General features: G+C 40.9%; 1 protein-coding gene across 2 annotated transcripts in view; it reads left to right on the forward strand.

The window, feature by feature from the left end:
- Positions 1-18,808, forward strand: part of FAM110B (family with sequence similarity 110 member B) — a 110,086-nt gene that overhangs the window by 52,926 nt on the left and 38,352 nt on the right. The window lies entirely within an intron of this gene.

Here is an 18,808-nt window from a genome sequence, read left to right on the forward strand (position 1 = left end):
GGAAGCAAGTGTGAAGTATTAAAAAAAAATCTCTTAATGTAGTCATGCCTCATTTGTTGACTTTTGAATATTGAAGCTGACTGTTTAGACTTCAGAGTTAATGCCCTTGTCTCTGTCAGACTCCAGGGCCCCCATGAACTTGTATATTAAGTCACCAGTCATCTGGCTGGCTGGCTGCCACCATGCGTCCGAGATACGAGTAGATAGTCTCAGCCAGGATCAGAAAGGTGTTAGGAACTGGAGCTATTTTGGTATTAGTCTTCACTTTTCCCTCCACACCTATCCAAGAAGAGGTTTTTCCTTCTGTGTAAACCACAGCAAAAATTTAAGTTGTTCGCTCTTAAAAGTATGTGGTATGAAGCTGTGTTGTCACCTCCTGAGTAGATACCCTTAAATGCGAGCATTTATTCAGTTACTAGCTTCATATGGCTGTGAGGACAACAAATACACGTTCTTTCTTAATTGTGATATCATATTCAAAAGGAAAAATATTTGGGAGGTTTAATCACAGCTGGTACATGCCAGTTTCACTGAATTTTTGATGTTAAGTGAAACAGTTATCATGGTGTCTACATTCACCTAGGTTTTATTTCCAGAGCTGTTTTCTTTTGTGTAGACTTGGAAAATGTCATTTTTGCATGGTAACATTTAAGCCGAAGCAGAGAAGACTCAGGATGTGAAGGCATGTTATTCTCGGGCTGTTTCATATTCCCTCGTTGCTCCAATTGCCAACCAGAAGCATCTTAAAGGGGTTAAGTTAAACTATGCCTTCTACCTTTTTTAATAAGAAGCTTACCTAAATTAATATATTTACATCTTTATGACCTCTGCGACAGCATCCCATGAAGGAGTAAATAATGACGATGTTAGTAATAAAGAAACATAGAAAATAATATCCCCAGCTGAATTATATGTTTACCATATCCAGACAGCATGTTTACAAGAGGTGAGAGGCTGATATTTTCTGTTCCACATATTGAGCTATCATTACTGCTAAGTAACATAAAGCACAGCTGGTAAAATGATATAAAAGTTGCCATATTTTTTGGTGGTGGATACAGGTAATACTACCACCCACTGGAACTCTTAATGCTGCGCCAACAGGTACTGTGGTGTGTACATCTCTGTCTCCAAAACCAGCTGTGATGATCTGTGCAAGCATCACCAGGAAAAATGACAGTCATGAAACAAACTAGTGGCAGTATAATTTAAATTTGCAATGCATCAATAGCAAGGAATAAGCTACTTTGTTAATGCTTCCCATTTTGTTACATCCTCATTGTTTTTCTGGGTAAACAGAGAAAACAACTGGAAGTAACAGTTTATGTGGATTGCTCTTTAAAAAAGTTGTCAGCTTTGTTGCTATAAACATGTTTTAACTGTAACTAACGTATTGCTGCAGGAACTGTAGCACACGTCAAATTATTGTTGATGAGATTTTATATACAGGCTTTGCCAATGAGTTTCTTGATGTGAAAGTTTTTAATTACTCTTTGTTAGAAGAGGCAAGAATAGCATGTTTGCTATGCACCTCTTGAAATGTTCTTATTTTCGATATGTTGTGCTGTAGATAAGCCATCAAGTCCTTTGTTATCTGGAAGGGGAACTTTTCTTTCCAATTAGAAATGCAGTATGCATATGTATGGTAAGGGCACAAAAGTACAGTGCAAAAAATAAGGTCTCAAGTGTTTTATTCGTATATATGTGTGTGTATATATGTCTGAGAAAGAATCACTTATACCATCTAACCACTAAAATATGTTTGTGTAGAAATGAATATATTGTTAACACTTTTAATGTCATACCAGTACTCATTATAATCCAATAGATATATACTCCTTGAATGGTAGTGTTTTCAGAAACACTACCTTTGGCTGCTAGCTGAGCATGGATACATTTAGTAAACTGAGTGCCTGCAATTAACAACGCTACACTAGCTCTGTTTTGTTAAGGTATTATGTCTTTTTACTGCTACACATGTAAGTGAATTTTGCATTACTTTTAAAACCATACCAGGTCTGAAAGGGAAAAATGATACTTAAGGCTAATGGTTTTTGTTTGTTTTTTTTTGTAGTCTGTTAGCAATGAAAGAGAGACTCCTGAAAAACAGTTGCAGGGATTTAAAGTATTACCACAATGTTTATTTTTCAGGATTTGTACTTGCAGTTTTTGAGTAGCAGTAAGTGATATATGTGTAAAGGTTTACATTGGAATGAGAAAATGACATTGTGCCCTAAAGCTCCTTTTTCTTTTTCCGCTGTTTTTGGAACCAAATCCAGTTATTACTTTGCTGATGAAATGTCTGTCTGTTTAAATGGTCAGACATCCAATAGCCCCAGTTTGGGGCATGAGTGCTCCCATGCCTAGGGACTGGGCATAGGCGAGGGCCTTCAGTGGTGAATGCCTGCCCTCCCGCAGGGCTGTCACCTGCCTGGCACAACTTAGTCTAGGGACTAGCTACACAGAGTCAGAAACTTAAACCGTGGATGAAATATACCTAGCTCTACGCATCTGCATGTCAAGCATTCACAATGTTTAGAGGAAGGTTGTGTTTTATACAGCAGGAAATGAAATATCTTCTACTTGCCTTTCTCACCTGCGGTGGTATGGAAAATTGAAGACAAAATGCATATTATTAATTTCTTTTTACAATTAATCTTCTGTTACAGTTAATTTTAATTGTTCTTAAATGTATTACCTGCGATATTAACTGTGTTGATAGATTTAATGTATAATATAACTGGCAAATAGTAATCCTGGATGCTTTTGTCTACATAATCCTCGTAACAAGATTCCTGTCTCTGTTTCGTGTTGCTTTTCATGGATGCACTACAGCTACTTGTTACAGCCTTTCCACAAAGCACCTGAACCATCTCCAGCCCAGTTCCTCACTTTGTAAATATGTTGTTTCTAAACAAGAATTGTCCGTTCCATAGCAGGTATTACTTGGTTTTAAGTCCTGTCATGCAGTTGTCTTATCCTTTGGTGATATACTGGTTTGTTAGTTGAAACTGCATATTATTTATACTACTGATGATTATATGGCCATCTATCTTTATGGCTGCGTTATCTGCTGGGTCTTGTAGAATGATTTTACTGTATCCATTAATACCTTCCTGATATGAATGTGTATACTACAGAATCCCAAATAATGGCAAAGAAGGATATAAAATTCTTGCCTCTCTTTTGAAGGAGCTTAACGTTTTGGAAGTTGGTGGAGTAGCCCAAAGATTAAGCTGTTCTGCTCCCCGATTAGGAAGTCTGTAGAAACACATCCTGTGGCAAGGTTATACAATGTGTAATACAACTTGCATGGGTTAGTGTCATTTAACTGAGAGAAATATGAACATCCGGGTTTGCAGTGGTATGCACATCTTCACAAGTTTGTGAATATTTGGCTCCTGCATCTGTTTAGGGTCCATGGTAATAACTGGTTCTTTTAAGGCTTGGCTACTGGTTTTCATAGAATGGTTTGTGTTGGAAGGGAGCTTAAAGATCATCCAGTTCCACCCCCCTGCCACAGGCAGGGACACCTTCCACTAGACCTGGTTGCTCAAAGCCCCATCCAGCCTACCCTTGAACACTGCCAGGGATGATACAATCACAACTGGGCAACCTGTTCCAGTGCCTCACCATCCTCTCAATAAAGAGCTTCTTCCTAATGCCTAACCTAAATTTACCCTAGATTGACGGTAGAATTCAGCTTAAAGTCATTCCCCCTTGTCCTGTCACTGCATGACCTGGAGTCTCTCCAGATTTCTTGTAGGCCCCCTTTAAGTACTGGAAGAGTGTTACAAGGGCTCCCTGCAACCTCCTTTTCTCCAGGCTGAACAACCCCAACTCTCCAGAGAGTTTTGTAGGTAATGATCCTGAAGAGATGTTAATATGATGTGGTGTGTAGGCCTATAATGCAAATTCATAATACGCATGAAGTCGCTGTTCCAAAATGGATTTTACCTGTATAATCTAGACAGAAAAAGGCAGGAGAGGATGAGAGAAACAGAGCCAATAAAGAAGAGGCATTTTTTATGTGACCACAAACTGTAGGCTTGCAAGGTAGGCTGAACAGTCTGTGCTTTAGGATTATAAACTGCATTATTGCTGCAAATATCTTTAAAAAGAGTGAAAAATATTGTAAGATCAGTATAATGATCCCTGTCTCTATAAGCACTTGGAGTACAAACTTCTCAGGATAAGGATGATTTCCTTCTGTCTCAGTCATAATTGGCATTATGTATTTTGGGCATTGCAGTCATGTGGAAATGAGTGTGCAGCTTTGTGTTTCTACCATGACATTACAGCAGCAGTCTAGTCAGAAGATGTATGAGGGACTTGATAAAATTATATCACTTCCTCTTCCTTTGCTGTAATATCAGCCCTGCTGCAATCCATGGTCCTGTCCTGTCCCCTTCCTCCTCTCCCTCCCCTCCCCCCCACCCACCCGATTTACCTTTAACGTATTGTGGAGTGCACAGATTGCTATTTTGGTCCCTATCTCCCCAGGGACTGGGTGAAGCCCAGCAGCAGCAATATGACTGCTGCTAATTTTACGTGGAAGGCTGGTACAGCAGTGGGTGCAGCAGAGCAAGACCTCAAAATGGTGTCATTGTCCTTCAGTGTTTCGCTGCCTGTTTCTCTTCCCCACAGTTCTCTTGTCTTGCCTTGCTGCAGCCTCCTTTCTAAATTTGTCTGCCCCATTTTCCCATTCAAATTACTCTTCAGTCTGTCTTTCTTTGCCCTTCAGCTTCTATCCACCATTCAACCATTTATGTGTTCTTTGGCATCTTCGCAGCCACTGCTCCTTTTTGGGCAGGGGTATGTGTGTATATCCAAAAATACCTTGTAGGCAGAGGACAGCACCCAGGTGAAGAATTTAAGTTATCTTACCAAAAGATTCTTGGTATTTTTCCAGTTATTATTTATTTATTTGTTTGTTGGAGCAAGATGTCCTTGGCTTCTGCTTGGAAATCTCATTCTGACAGTTACAAATCTTACCTCTGACCTTTCTGAGTCTGAAATATCTGCTTTTATTTATCTCAGCCTGTTACCTCTTTACTGAAAGCAAGCATCTCCCTTCATCTTCCTGTCATCCCTAGATCAGGCCTTTCCAAAGTGATTAATGACCTTTGCTGACTGCTTTCTGCAAGCAGGGCTCCTTTCCATCATGCATCCGTGCATGTATCCCACACCAGCCATACTTCTGTAAGAGCTTGGGCTAAGGAGCTCCTTCCACCCCTTCTGCTCTTTGTAGGTGTCTCAGGCAGTGGTGGCACATTGCTGACCTGAATCTTGACAGCTTCACTGCTGCCTGCGGGGCTCCAAGTTGAGTGAATGCTGACTGCCTTAAAGTCATTTATTTTAACTCTTATTTTTGCCGTCACCTTGGCACAATTGCTGCACTGGGTGCCTAAAGGCTTAGAGGCACTTAAAGGCTCTCTACTGGGAGGAGGTTTTGCAGAGTGCCTTCGTTAAATCCTTGCAGAGCAAGGACCAAGTGAATCATGGTCCCATCTAGTCCTAAAGTGCATAGGGTTTGGATTCTTCATCTGTAGTACATCTTGATGAGGAGTTGTACGGAAAACTGGGATGCTTCTTTACTATCAACTGTCATTTTTAGTTCTCCAAAGAGCCAGAGGTTTTGCAAGTATTTTTTTCTTTCCTTAAGCTACAAAGCAACTTAACACTTCCTTGTTTTTTTACTTCAGCATGACTCTGTAGTCTAAATTTGCAGCAAAAGCACGTCTGCAACTAACTCTTAAAACGCATCCATTCTTAGAAGACATCTACAAATACTAAATCCATCTGGTGCTGAATTACCATTGATTTTTTTTTTTTGGGGGGGGGGGGGGGGGGGGGGGGCTTGCTGAAACTGCATTGATGCTTCCCTCATCTCCAAGAAATATGTGCATCTGCTGTTTATAGCAGCTTCTGGCTTTTGTGGAACATAGTACTGTGGAAACACGAGAATCCTACACAGAGCTTTTTTTTCTCCTTCTCACTAAAATTAAGTATGGAATTATCAGTGTATATAAGTACCTAACAGGGAGGAGGAAGGAATCTGGAGCCAGGCTCTTCTTACTGGTATCTCATGACAGGACAAGAGGCTGTGGACATGAACTGAAATACAGAAGATTCCATTTAAGCTTAAGAAACCCCTTTGAGGATGGCCAGACACTGGCCCAGGTTGGCAGAGGTTGTGTCCCAGAGAGGATGAGTCTTCATCCTTGGAGGTATTCGAAACTCAGCTGGGATGTGATCCTGGGCAGCCTGCTGTAGGTGGCCCTGCTTTCAACAGGACTAGACAGTCTCCAGAGATGCTTTCCAGCCACAGCTGGTCTGTGATTCTGTGACTAGAAGTCTCCAAACACCAGACGAAGCAGGCCTTGTAACTAGTTATTTTTTCTGTATTAGTTTTGCTGTCTAAAATTACTTCACATGCTTATTCTTGGGTGTGAATGTGCACATGAATGTATATACCTACCTGTTTCTGGCTGCTGTGTAAGGATACCTGAATGCTAGGACAAGCTGGATACTTAGATGAAAAAAGGAGGATGTTTTTATATTTTTCTTAAATGCATACAAATGCATTTCATATGGTTTTCTGTGCTTTATGCAGCCACTGAAATATTTTTCCCTTCCACAATAATGTGCTGTCTGTATAGTAAAAGTTGCTTTAAAGAAAGCTTTACTTTTCTTAGATGGTTTATGTTGAGCACAGCTCATACTTAAGTTACCTCTTTGTTGCAGTCCACATTACATTTTAAGTGGGTACAAATTGCCCAGCAGGAGATCTGTGAGAGAGGAGAGCAAAAGGCTCTGGGTCAGAAGAGGGAGGTGTGCCCTCAGCTCGGCTCCCCTTTCTCAAATACATAGCTCCAAATTAAGTGGTAAACATGGAAAAACTGGCCTGAGTTGAGAACTCTTTACAGGCACTTTGTATTTATGCACATACTTACTGGAGTCCTGCAGTTCATAATTACTGATCTGCTGGTATTCAGCCCTGCTTCTGCAGCCCACGGTAGCTGTGTAGGTGTGACAGCATTGCTGAAAACTAGGGAGCTGGACAAGGCTTACTGCTAAAATGACATCTAGTCTCTTGCCATATACAAATGAAGCACCAGGTGACCCTCAGGGGCAGCGCTGGAAGCAGCTGTCTGTGAGCATCCTTTGAAGTATCAGTTGGTTAACTCTGTGTGGAAAAAGGGACACTTGCACAGCTCTTTGTCACATCCCTTCAAAGATACTAATCTTGCCTTATAGCATTAACATGGTTTCTTTCTTCTTTTCAGCCCACATTAAAGTCAATTTTCCCCTTGTTTAAATGATCACCATCATTAGTATTATATTGTTTGGGGTTGAACAGGTTGTCTTTGTTTACATCTTGGCTAAGATAAATGGTGGAGCATGCAGACCTGAAGTTTTATATTTGAAGTTGCAGAAACCATTATCTTTGTTCCCATAAGCATTTGGATTTTTGCTGTTTAAGTACATGTTAATGCCATGTTTTCTCTTCTGGTTCTGTGTTCAAATATGGTGTGGGATTTACTTTTTCCTGCTTGTTCACAGTTCTTCACATAACATTAGAAATGCTATTTGGACATTTCTAAGACATTGAAACACTTGCAGAAATAATAATAAATTTTCTATTGAAGATGAAATAAACCTGTCTGAACACTTGCTTAGTCTGATGCTTAACATGTCAGCTTCAATCACAGCCACTAGAAGATTTTGCATTTTTTTGCTGTTGAATTTTCAATAATTAATAAATCCCTTAATCCTTATGAACTACACCATTCCGCCTCCTCCATCTGTTTCATTTTAGTTTCGCAGTTGGGCTTTACAGTTTTTACACTTGAATAGATTACTTTCTTTGGTCTATGCAATTATCTTTTGAAAATCCTTCAGAGTTAACCTGTAGTGGAGAGGTTGTCCTGTCAGGTATCACAGTCATGCATGAAGAAGGAGTGGGTTTGTATGGACAGCTCGAAGTCTCTTTTCCTAGCTCTTCTTTCTCTTCTTCCGTGTGTGTTTTCAAGCCATTCCTTCCTCTGTCTGTCTTCCAGCCACTTTTATCCCCAAGTCTGTAATGCTCACATGTGCTGTGAATTTCAGTTTTAAGCAGTGTTTGGCCATCTGAAGCAAGAAGAAAATGTCCTGTTCCATGTTTTAAATTTAAAACTTACTTTTCATTTCTTTTTTCATGATATATGTGGAAACATTGCAAACGTTTGATGTGAAGTTCCTCAGTAAAAGTGGGACCTGTCTGTAAATCATGCTGCCCCACAAGTAAGAGACAGGCTTGGCACTGCTAGCAGTGAATGAGCAGTAGGTTGTCACTGGTGTGGCTGTTGCTTCTTTGCATGATCCTGCCCTTCCAAACTCCATAGGGAAGAGGTGGTAGAATGGGCAAGAGTTCCTGTTCAGATGCTTGGAAGTTAACATGGCTTTCCCCCAAGGAAGAGTTTGAGTTTTAGTGACGTATTATCAGATCTTCAAAATGGTTCTAGCAATATGCATCTTCTGGAAGCAACATGTACCAAGGTGCGCATTTCCTTCTTTTCCTGACAGCTGGAAAGGAATTTTTTTCATTAATTGTGAAGGTGTTGGATGAGCTCCTCCCATAAGATACTTTATTCCTGAAACGTGCCTTTTGGAGGTTCCTGTAACATCAAGCCCAGTGGTTTTGGAACAAAGACTTCAGGTTACACAAAGGCAGATCTGCACCCAGGCACTTTTGTGAGGGACACTGGGGCAACTTGAGGTGGTTACAACAACTTGAGATTACTGCAGTGATTAGTTTCTCTCAGCCAGAAGCACCAACCAAAGCACATTCCTGTGCCTTGTACCATTGCATCAGCACTCTTGCTCTCTGCTATGGAAATATTTAGAATCTCTGCATTTTTCTATAAAGAGGACAAAATCCCAGCTGCAGTGATGCTTATGGGGATCCCATTTTCATTTTATCTTCAAAATGAAGTTATCATATTTAGAGCTGAGTTGCAAATACTGTGAAACAGCCTGATAAAGTTAGTTTTTACTACTGCTTCATTTCAGTTTTTTCCACTTGTGGGAGAAGTCAAGTGGCCCAGTTACCAGTGCAGAACTGATACAGCCTCAAAAAAAAATAATTGCGTTTTTTTTTCTCAAAGAGCAAAACTATACTGGGTGTAATTCTTTTTCAGTCCCTGTTGTATCTAGCATGATTTTAGCATAGTTTTGGAGTCCAGGGGGATTTCCTTAAAATCCTTATTTCACATGAGCTGTTACCTGAGGTGATTTGTATTTCTTTAAATGTACTCTCCCTTGAAACTTAAGTCCTTAAGTACTCTGCATCAGTTTTGAATGCTTGTGTTGCCTCTGATATGGGTAGATTGCAACCTTTATTTCTGTATAAAAGTGATTTTTGCCTGTGTAATTTTTAAGTACATAAAACCAGGACTAGCATTAGTCTCTCTTCTGAGTTGTCCTCTACTCAGCTGGAATCTTGAATTTGATTTTAGGGTCTTTTAAACCCTTGAAGTGTCCCAATATTTCTTATCAATAAAGGTCACTTTCTTGTGTAGCTAGTGCTGTTGTTGTTAAATTAATCTACTGAGAGCCATGTGTCTTAAAGAGCCTTTATGATAATCTTTCCAGACTAAGTAGTGCTTACACCAGTTTCATGATTTTTCCTTAAGGTAAAAATTCTGCAATCCACTTGAATCAGAAAATACCTTTTTCTTCCTGCCTTAAATCTGTTAATCATTTAAAATAATGATGAAAAATAAACACATTTTAAAAAAGCAGTCATCAGATACTGTATCAGTGAATAAAAACTGACCAGTTCTTCCTACCACAAGGCCCTTGCAAGGAGGAGAAGCCCATATCTTGAAGATTTTCCCAGCATAGTGTGTCTAAGATGCAGCCTTCCCTGTCTGCCTGTCCTGTGAAATCTTCCATCATACTGAGGTACTGCACCGTCACTTTTCTATCCTGCATGAAAGCAGTCTTGTCCCACTTACATCAGTTCTAAATATTGCTTGAAAGAGCATTTCCCAAGCCTGTGGCTTTGATCATATCACCCCTCTTTACATCTTTTTGTTGGTTCCTTTTTCTCTGTTGTGCCCAGTACTGGAAGTCTTGGTAAGATACCCTAGTGTTATCTGCCATCTTTCATATATTAGCAAAATACTGGTTTCCTGTCTCCAGAATGCCATTGTAAGTCACCGTGTCATTACACCTTCAAGCAGTTATCTCTTTGCTTTGTTTTACATCCTTTCCACCCGGGAAGACCTAATACTGTTAAATCAGTTCAGTGTGCTCCACTGTCTTATGGTCTTACTTTAATTTACCTTGTATCACCAGGCAATCGTGCAAAATGTTAAGACCTACAAAAAGGTTTTTTAAGGAGGATCTGCATTTGTACTCATACCAGTTCATCTAGAGAATCATATCTGCTGGGAAGAGGAGGGTACCTCAGCTGCCCCTGGACCCCCTGTGCTGGGACAACTCACTCCCAGGGTGGGATGCCCTTGGCCATGCTATGCCGATCCCATTGCCACAGTCCACTTTGCAGTCAGTGGAAAGAAGTGAGCAGGTAGGTGTGGTACAACTTCTCCAGCCAGCTCAGGTGGTTGAGGTGGTCCCTTTGATGGCTGTGGAAGGGATGGGGTAGACAGCTTGGATGTAGCTGCAATTTCCTGGATGTGTTGCTACTCTAGGAAAGCTGTTTCTGAACCAAACTGTAGCAGTGGTTAGAAATGGTTTAATTCCCAGCATGATTTTTTACTTTTCTTAGGGTTATATTACATGTTGATAATTTAAAACTTGTTGCACTGCAGTGTGGTGTGGCTCCCCCCCCCCCCCCCCCCCCCCGTGTATTCTTCTGATTCTTCTGTGGCATGGCACATCTGGAAAGCATAAAAGATTTTTTTTTTTCAAGTATAGCTTCTTTGTATCATCTCCTCAGGTTTATGTAAATGATGTGGACCTAGTGTCAAGTTTGCAGAAGAGTGGTGGAAGAATCCTTGTTCCCCGTCAGAATCTGTGCATACATGTATATATCAGGTTTGAAAATCTAAAAACTCTTGGCATGATGGTAAAAACACTTGGCATTCAGAGCAGCCCTGCGGAGAAGGACCTGGGGCTGTTGGTCGATAAGTAACTTAACATGAGCTGGCTTCAGTGTGCACTCACAGCCCAGAAAGCCAACCGTATCCTGGACTGCGTCAAAAGGAACATGACCAGCAGGTCGAAGGAGGTGATCCTGCCCTTCTACTCTGCTCTCATGAGGCCTCACTTGGAGCATGTGTGCAGTTCTGGTGTCCTCAACATAAAAAGGACATGGAACTGTTGGAACAAGTCCAGAGGGGGGCCACAAGGATGATCAGGGGACTGGAGCACCTCCCGTATGAAGATAGGCTGAGAAAGTTGGGGCTGTTCAGCCTGGAGAAGAGAAGGCTGCGTGGAGACCTCATAGCAGCCTTCCAGTATCTGAAGGGGGCCTGTAAGGATGCTGGGGAGGGACTCTTCATTAGGGACTGTAGTGACAGGACAAGGGGAAACGGGTTAAAACTTAAACAGGGAAAGTTTAGATTGGATATAAGGAAGAAGTTGTTTACTGTAAGGGTGGTGAGGCACTGGAATGGGTTGCCCAGGGAGGTTGTGAATGCTCCATCCCTGGCAGTGTTCAAGGGCAGGGTGGATAAAGCCTTGGGTGATATGGTTTAGTGTGAGGTGTCCTTGCCCATGGCAGGGGGGTTGGAACTAGATGATCTTAAGGTCCTTTCCAACCCTAACTATTCTATGATTCTGTGATGATGGTGTGTGATCGCAGAGGCCAAAGCATTTATGCAATTTGGCCATAGCTTCCCACTGAAACTGGTAACAGGCATGGGAATAGCTGGTAATGGTCACTGCCATACATTGTGTGGCTTGGGAAGGAACCCAGTCTCTACCACAGGAGAGCTGCTTCAGAGGCAGCTTTTCATTCTTGACTGCAGTCCTGGTTTGTAGGTGTGTGGTAACTGAGGGAAAGGTGTAGCCAGCCTCTTCGTAATGAAATATAATCTTGTTACCAGCACACAGGTGCTTTGCAATGCCTTTTAGTGCTTCAGGGAGTTTTGGGATGAATGAATAAGCAGAGACTGGAAGCAGGTTTGAAAGGTGAGGAGGAACTTGCTGGTGTCGAGGCTGTGGACATCCTGGGGCTGAGATGTCTGACAGCGTGGTGGTGCACTTTATGTCACCGTCAACACGTTTATAGGGGTGTATGTGCCAACTCATTCACTGAAGTCTCTTGGGGTTTTCTAGCAGTTGCTAAGCAACTGCAAAACACTTCAGAATGGTATTTTTCTTCCTCTCCCTGCTGCAAGGGCAGTCACAGGGTGAGGAGAGGGGCAGCGAGGAGCACAGTGGGGTGGGGTGGCTGCCCAGCAGCCACTGTGCTTCCTTCCATGTGTTCCTGCAAGACGGTGGAGAAGGGTCCAGACTTGTACTGCGCTCCCCTTGCAAATTCACACCTCTTTTATACTGTCATGGCAATTTTTTTTTTAATCCATGTGCGTAAATATTGCCCTCAACGGGAGGAGACTGTATTTTAAATGTTTCTCTGACAAGGAGTGAAATTCTCCAGGTATTTTAAGGCAAGCAATCAGACGTGCAGCAAATGGACATAAAGCAAGAGCTCTGCTGTCGCTGATCCACTGGTGCCCTTCACCCCAGAGGACAGGTGCATTCTCTGCATGGGTGTCAATGAAAATAATTTTTACACCTTCCCAGCAGTTCACATGGTATAAATGCTGCCAGGTGTGTGAACCATTTTAGCAGTTGGCATGCCATCTCTTAATTTGTACGCTGCAGTTATTTCAAGTTATTTCCCTTAAATTATGACTTACACTTAAGGAATAAGTTCAAATTAAGTGCAGCTTGAAACTGACTGGCGCTTCCTGCATTTTTATCATTAAAATACAATGTCCTTATTAGCAGTAGTTTAGTTTTGGTGGGTTTTTTTTTTGAGCACCTTAGTTTTACAGCTCATGTATTGTCGCTTGGCACAAAGGCAACTGCTTGGGATTCAGAGCCACTACTACTTAGCAGTAACAACTGTTGGTTCTTGTCCTTACCAGTTTTTCTTTCCAATTAAGATGCAGCTGTTAGGACTTTTGGTGGAGGGGGGGGGGGGGTGGGGGGGGGGTGTGATTATTTTACCTAATGTTATAAATGGGATAATCCAAAATGGGATCTGCCCTTCAGAGCAGACAGAAAAAGATCAGGTTGTGAGACCTTAAAGTCCAGCAAGAAGTACCCTGGGCTGTGATTTTTGTGGCAATCTACAAAAAAGATTTCATGTAAATTGAGGAGAATTTGGAGAAGATTATCATAAAGGATTTTTCACACTGCATCTTTTATAACGTAATGGGGGAACATACATTTGCTAATGCCATTAAACTTACCATTTTCTTGTGACATTTGGAGCACTTGCAGACATTGGGCCTTTTTACTTTTTAGTGCACAGATAAGTTTGTGGAGTTTTTAAATCAGCAGGAGAGAAAGCCATACATACAGATCACTGCAGTATTTTGCAGACTGTATTGCTATGCTAAAGCAGCCATTTAAAGTTAGAAAGTCAAGCAGGCTGAAAATGGTCGTTGCTAGATCTAAGCTTTATGCGTGATTTCACTTTGGTGGCCAATTCATGCAGGTGTGTTTTTTGAAAAGAGTATCATGTACTCTTCCTTCAAATTCCAACCATGCAGCAGAAAGTCGCTTGTATGTAAATAAGTGCATACACTTACTGGAAATCATACTAGTTAAATTGTAGTGCTATATATGCATACAGATAAAGCAAGCATGTGCGTGTATGTGTGTGTACATACATATGCTGCTACACGTATATGTCACACCAAGCTGTGTGGTGCAGTTGGCACGCTGGAGGGAAAGGATGCCATCCAGAGAGACCTTGACAGGCTCAAGAGGTGAGCCAGGCAAACCTCATAAAGTTCAAGTGCAAGGTCCTGCCCATAGGTCAGGGCAATCCCAGGCACAAATACAAGCTGGACAGAGAATGGATTGAGAGCAAGTCCTGAGGAGAAGGACTTGGGGTTGTTGGTTGACAAGAAGCTCAACATGAGCTGTCAGTGTGTGCTTGCAGTTCAGGAAGCCAGCTGTATCCTGAGCTGCCTCAAAAGGAGCATAACCAGCAGGCTGAGCGAGGTGCCTCTCCTACTCTGCACTGCTCTCATGAGTGCACCTTGAGTACTGTGCCCAGCTCCGAGGCCCAGCACAAGAGGGATGTGGACCTGATAGAGTGAGTCGAGGAGGGTTACAAAGACGACCAGAGGGCTGGATGACCTCTCCTATGCAGACAAGCTGAGAGAGCTGGGCTTGTTGAGGCTGGAGAAGAGAAGGCTCTGTGGAGACTTTGTAGCAGTCTTGCAATACCTAAGGGGAACCTACAGGAAATGTGCAGAGGGACTTTTTACAAGAGTATGTAGTGTCAGGACAATTGGGAATGGCTTTAAACTGACAACAGGGGAGATTTAGATTAGATATTAGGAAGGAGTGCTTTACTATGAGGGTGGTGCCCAGAGAAGCTGTGGCTGCTCCATCCCTGGCAGTGTTCAAGGCCAGGCTGGATGCGGCTTTGAGCAGCCTGGTCTAGTGGAAAGTGTCCCTGCCCATGGCAGGGGAGTTGGAACTGGATGAGCTTTAAGGTCCTTCCAACGCAAACCATTCTGTGATACCATATATTTTGACTAATGTACCTTCCCAGGTGGAAGATCTTTCGACCAGGAGAGCAGCTTCTCTTAGATATCTTCTGGATGTAAGTTTTTGAAAGCTAGGGGCAGAGGGGGACAGGGAACTAAGCTCAGTGCTGCTATTTATGGTAGAGAAAAGCAAGAAGGAATCTTGTGCTCATGTAAGTCTTTTTGATGGGATTTTCATAGTGTCTTTGGACAGTTTCCTCCTTTCACTCCAGCTTTCTGAGAGGAATACGTATTATAGCCAGTTGTTTCTGTAAATCAAAAAATTATTTGGCATTACCTCTCAACTATAAATGATAGCATTACCTAAAAGAATAAAATCTAATCAGCCAGATCAAAAGTAGAGAAGTTGAATGTTTGACAAATACTCCTAGTAATAAAAACGAGTAAAAATTCCTATTATTTTTCATAATAAAATATTCTAATTTCACAAATCATTGAACTCGGTGATCCGCTTAGAACATTAGTGCTGTTGGCAAGTGATACTATAAGCTAGTGCATTTAGCTGTTACTGATGCAACCAGAAGCCAATGACTTTTTTATTTCAACACAGCAAGAGTCAGAAAAGTTTCATATAATCTCAGTATTTTTCCAAAGATATTTACGAATGGTAAGACCAGAGGGATACCCCCAGGAGGTTGTTAGAGCAGACTTATGACACAAATACTCATATGCAATGAGATGCTCTCTTTTAATAGAAAATATCCATTAAATAGAAAATATCCATTAAAGATTTTGATTCAAATTCTTTATGCCATTTGAATAAAAGACCATTACACGAAAATTTGTGGGGATGGATGGAGATCCATTGTCTTCATGGGATCCCATGGTATTGCTTGTATGAAGGCGCTGCATGGTGTGGCTGGTTGGTGAGAGTTGGCTGTTGAGAACGTTTGTTGTCAGGGTGATGGTGGTTCTTAGTTTGGTTTTTGTTTTTTCAAGATATAGAGAAACTCATATTTTTATCAATTTTTTGTGAATGTTGGACAGATACTCTGGACTGTGTGAATGTGATGACCTTGAAGATGATGTCTTTTGAACATTGAACTTTGTATGAGAATGCTTTTAACTTGAATATTCTCAGTGTGAAGATTGTCTGATCAAGAATGGCAGGTTGACTTTTAGGGCATCTAGTGCCATTTAATGTGCCTCAGGGTATTTGAGACAGCGTGATGGGCAGGATCTTGGTGTGTAAGAAGCTCTGAGTGAGGTGTCACAGTATTTTAAATATAATTGTGACAGGGAAATAGTGTCTTCTGCTTGCAAGCAGTCTGCAAAAGTAAAACCAGAGATGGGGTGTTAAAACTGTGTATGTCTGGGATCTGAAACTAGAGGCACTTAACACATCTTAAGAACTGCTTTTTTTTGGGTGATTCTTTTTCTGCTTATACAGGATCTATTACTGCACAATAAACAAAACAAATATTGTGTGTATCTTAATATTAATTTTAAAACAAAAAGCTGTAGGAATAGTTTAGGAAAAAAAAAAAATCAGAATCAAACCCAACAAAAACCCAAACCCCAAAATTGAAAAAGCAGAAATTTTTATAACTTCCTTGGTCACTAACTTGATTATAGCGGCTGTATAAAAAGTGGTCCATTTTGGTAGTACGTTATGTTACCATGGTAACACTGACTTGCTAATTTAGAAGCCCTTCAGGCTAGTTTTGAGAACATGAACATTGTACTATTAGATCAAAACATGAAAACACTTATTGTCAAAGTAACTGCTAAATGTTTTGGGTGAGTCCTGTAGATGCATGTGGACTTGTTTTCACCCAATTTCTATTAGGATTCTCATTGTCTATATTATAAAAATTATCTATGATCAGAAACAAATTAATGTTCAGTTATCTTAATGGTTGCTCTGGTTTTCTTATTATTTTCTTCTTGGAATTGGACCTTTGGGGTCCCACTGTGAAAGCCATGCTAGGTACAACTGCTTAGCCTCCCAGCTACAGGGGCTGTTATTAGAGGTACATGCTTCCTGCTCCTGAGTCCTCGATATTAACAGGTTCTGCATCATCTTGCTTGTGTGTGGTCACAGATTTTTTTCCGATGGTATTGATTTATATCAGCTGTACTCACAGTGGGGAATTTTACTACCATTTATTTCTGCATATTTCAAAAAGAAAAAATGAAACTAATAATTCAAATGTCCTATTGAAATGCTGTGTAACTACTATTATGTTTATTCTCATTTAAGAAACAAACAAAAAATGAAAATTGCCAGCAATAGGGAGGATGAAGCAGTCACTGGGAATGCAAATGCCTGTTTCCATGAGATGTGTCCATGTCACTGTTTCTTACTACTTTTATAATTTCCATTATCTTACTGTAAAAAAAAAAAACACAAAACCAAAATAAACAAAATCATCTCTTATGGATAGCTTTCTATGCAGTGGAGTAATTTGTAAATTCAGCTCTTAGAACCTGTTCTCATAACACCGTTTAAGTCTGCAGTGAGCCCTTATTTCTTGCTGAGGTTGGTGAGAACTGTGCTTGTGTGGGACTAGCAAGGGACGTGTATGCCTGGTTTGCTGGTAAGTTACGGCCTTTTCACCAGATCTCATCACAGGCAATTTTTTGCAACAATTCTTCACCTGCAGTAGAAAATACCCCATGCTTTTCTGTTGCATATCAATATATATGTGTGTACAACTGGGTTTGTCACTTCTTCACCTAACTCAGTTAAGTAAAGCCAATTTTAGCATAGGCAATAAGCAGTATTTGTTAGGTTTCAGTTGAACTGATTCTGCAGTCTAACTAAAGGAGACTTTTGCCAGAAAAGAAGTGACAAAAAGATTTGAATATCAAGAAATACAGTTAAACCAGACTTGACTGAACAGTAACAGTCCTTTGCAGAAGTATGTTTAACCAAATCTGCTTTGTAATGACTTGGTATACTTCTTGTTTGATGATAATTTCTTAAGTCCTTTTTCTGCAGCAGAGGTAGATTTCAATCGTACTTTCTAAGTGGCACTAAATTGACAGATGTGGAAATCAACAGCTGGGATTATATTGCAACATCAGTTTAGCCAAAATCTGGGCTCTTCTAGGTTCTGAGCTTTTATTAAAGAAAAAGGAAAAAAAAAAAAAGGCATTTCCAGCTCCTCGGGTCATGAGGATTACTGTTAAACCATCAAGAAGAATGCAGCTGAGGCAGTCATGTCTCTGTACTACCTCGAGCTTGGAGACATTTCATCTACCATAGCAGGTAGAGAGTGTTGACTCTGAAGCAGAGTGACTGCACCCCATGTCTGAAGGCTGCTGTGTCTTGTCATCTGAACATTGAAGCAATGTGTGCAGTGCTTCTGTGCAGGTCGAAGGGAAAACCCCAAACCAAAACAATACGATGCTGTGTTTGTGCCAGGATTTCCAGCTTTCCCATAACTGTTAATGCTGTGCAGGTGTGAATTTATAAGGAGTAGCCACTGCTGTGATCAGGGCATGTCAGACGCAGATACTTACATTAAATAAAAGAATTAACATGTAGATTTTTAAGGTTGGGGGAGCATGTGTTACTGAGCTATTCCAGCTGTGTTCCAGCTGCCCTCTGCTCCCTTCCACCTGCAAAATAAATGGATATTTAGAGTGGGAATTACATGACCTAGCAAAACAATTTCATTTTCTCACATACTTCACTCTTTATAACTTGGTAACAGCAGTAATGGCATTTGGGAATTATCTAGAGATAAAAAAAGAAATTGTAGGTCTATCTGGATTTACCTATCTAAAATGTATTCTGACAACAGTGATTTAGTTGAAGAACTTGTGTGTTACCTGAGCAGCCTGCTTATTTTTCCTAATTCCATCTCCTTTTGCTACTAAATGTAAGTTTTGGGCATTTGAGAGGCTTTTCTTTTCTCATTTGTGCTTGCTAGACGACAAGTATAGCAAGATTTTCCTAGCTTGAAATAGCATTAGGGTTATTCTGAGAGCGGGTACCCATAGCAGGGGGTTTGGGGCAGCAGAGTGTCCTTTTTTCTTTTGTTTTTGTGGTTTGTGGTTTATTGGTTCTGTTTTATTTTATTTTTTCTTTAAGTGTAGTATTTGCCTGCCTG

This window comes from Pezoporus wallicus, unplaced genomic scaffold, assembly GCF_028554395.1.
Source record: "Pezoporus wallicus isolate ANWC-B61680 ecotype Strahan unplaced genomic scaffold, APGP_CSIRO_Pwel_v1 contig_227, whole genome shotgun sequence".
NCBI classification, from domain to species: Eukaryota; Metazoa; Chordata; class Aves; order Psittaciformes; family Psittacidae; genus Pezoporus; species Pezoporus wallicus.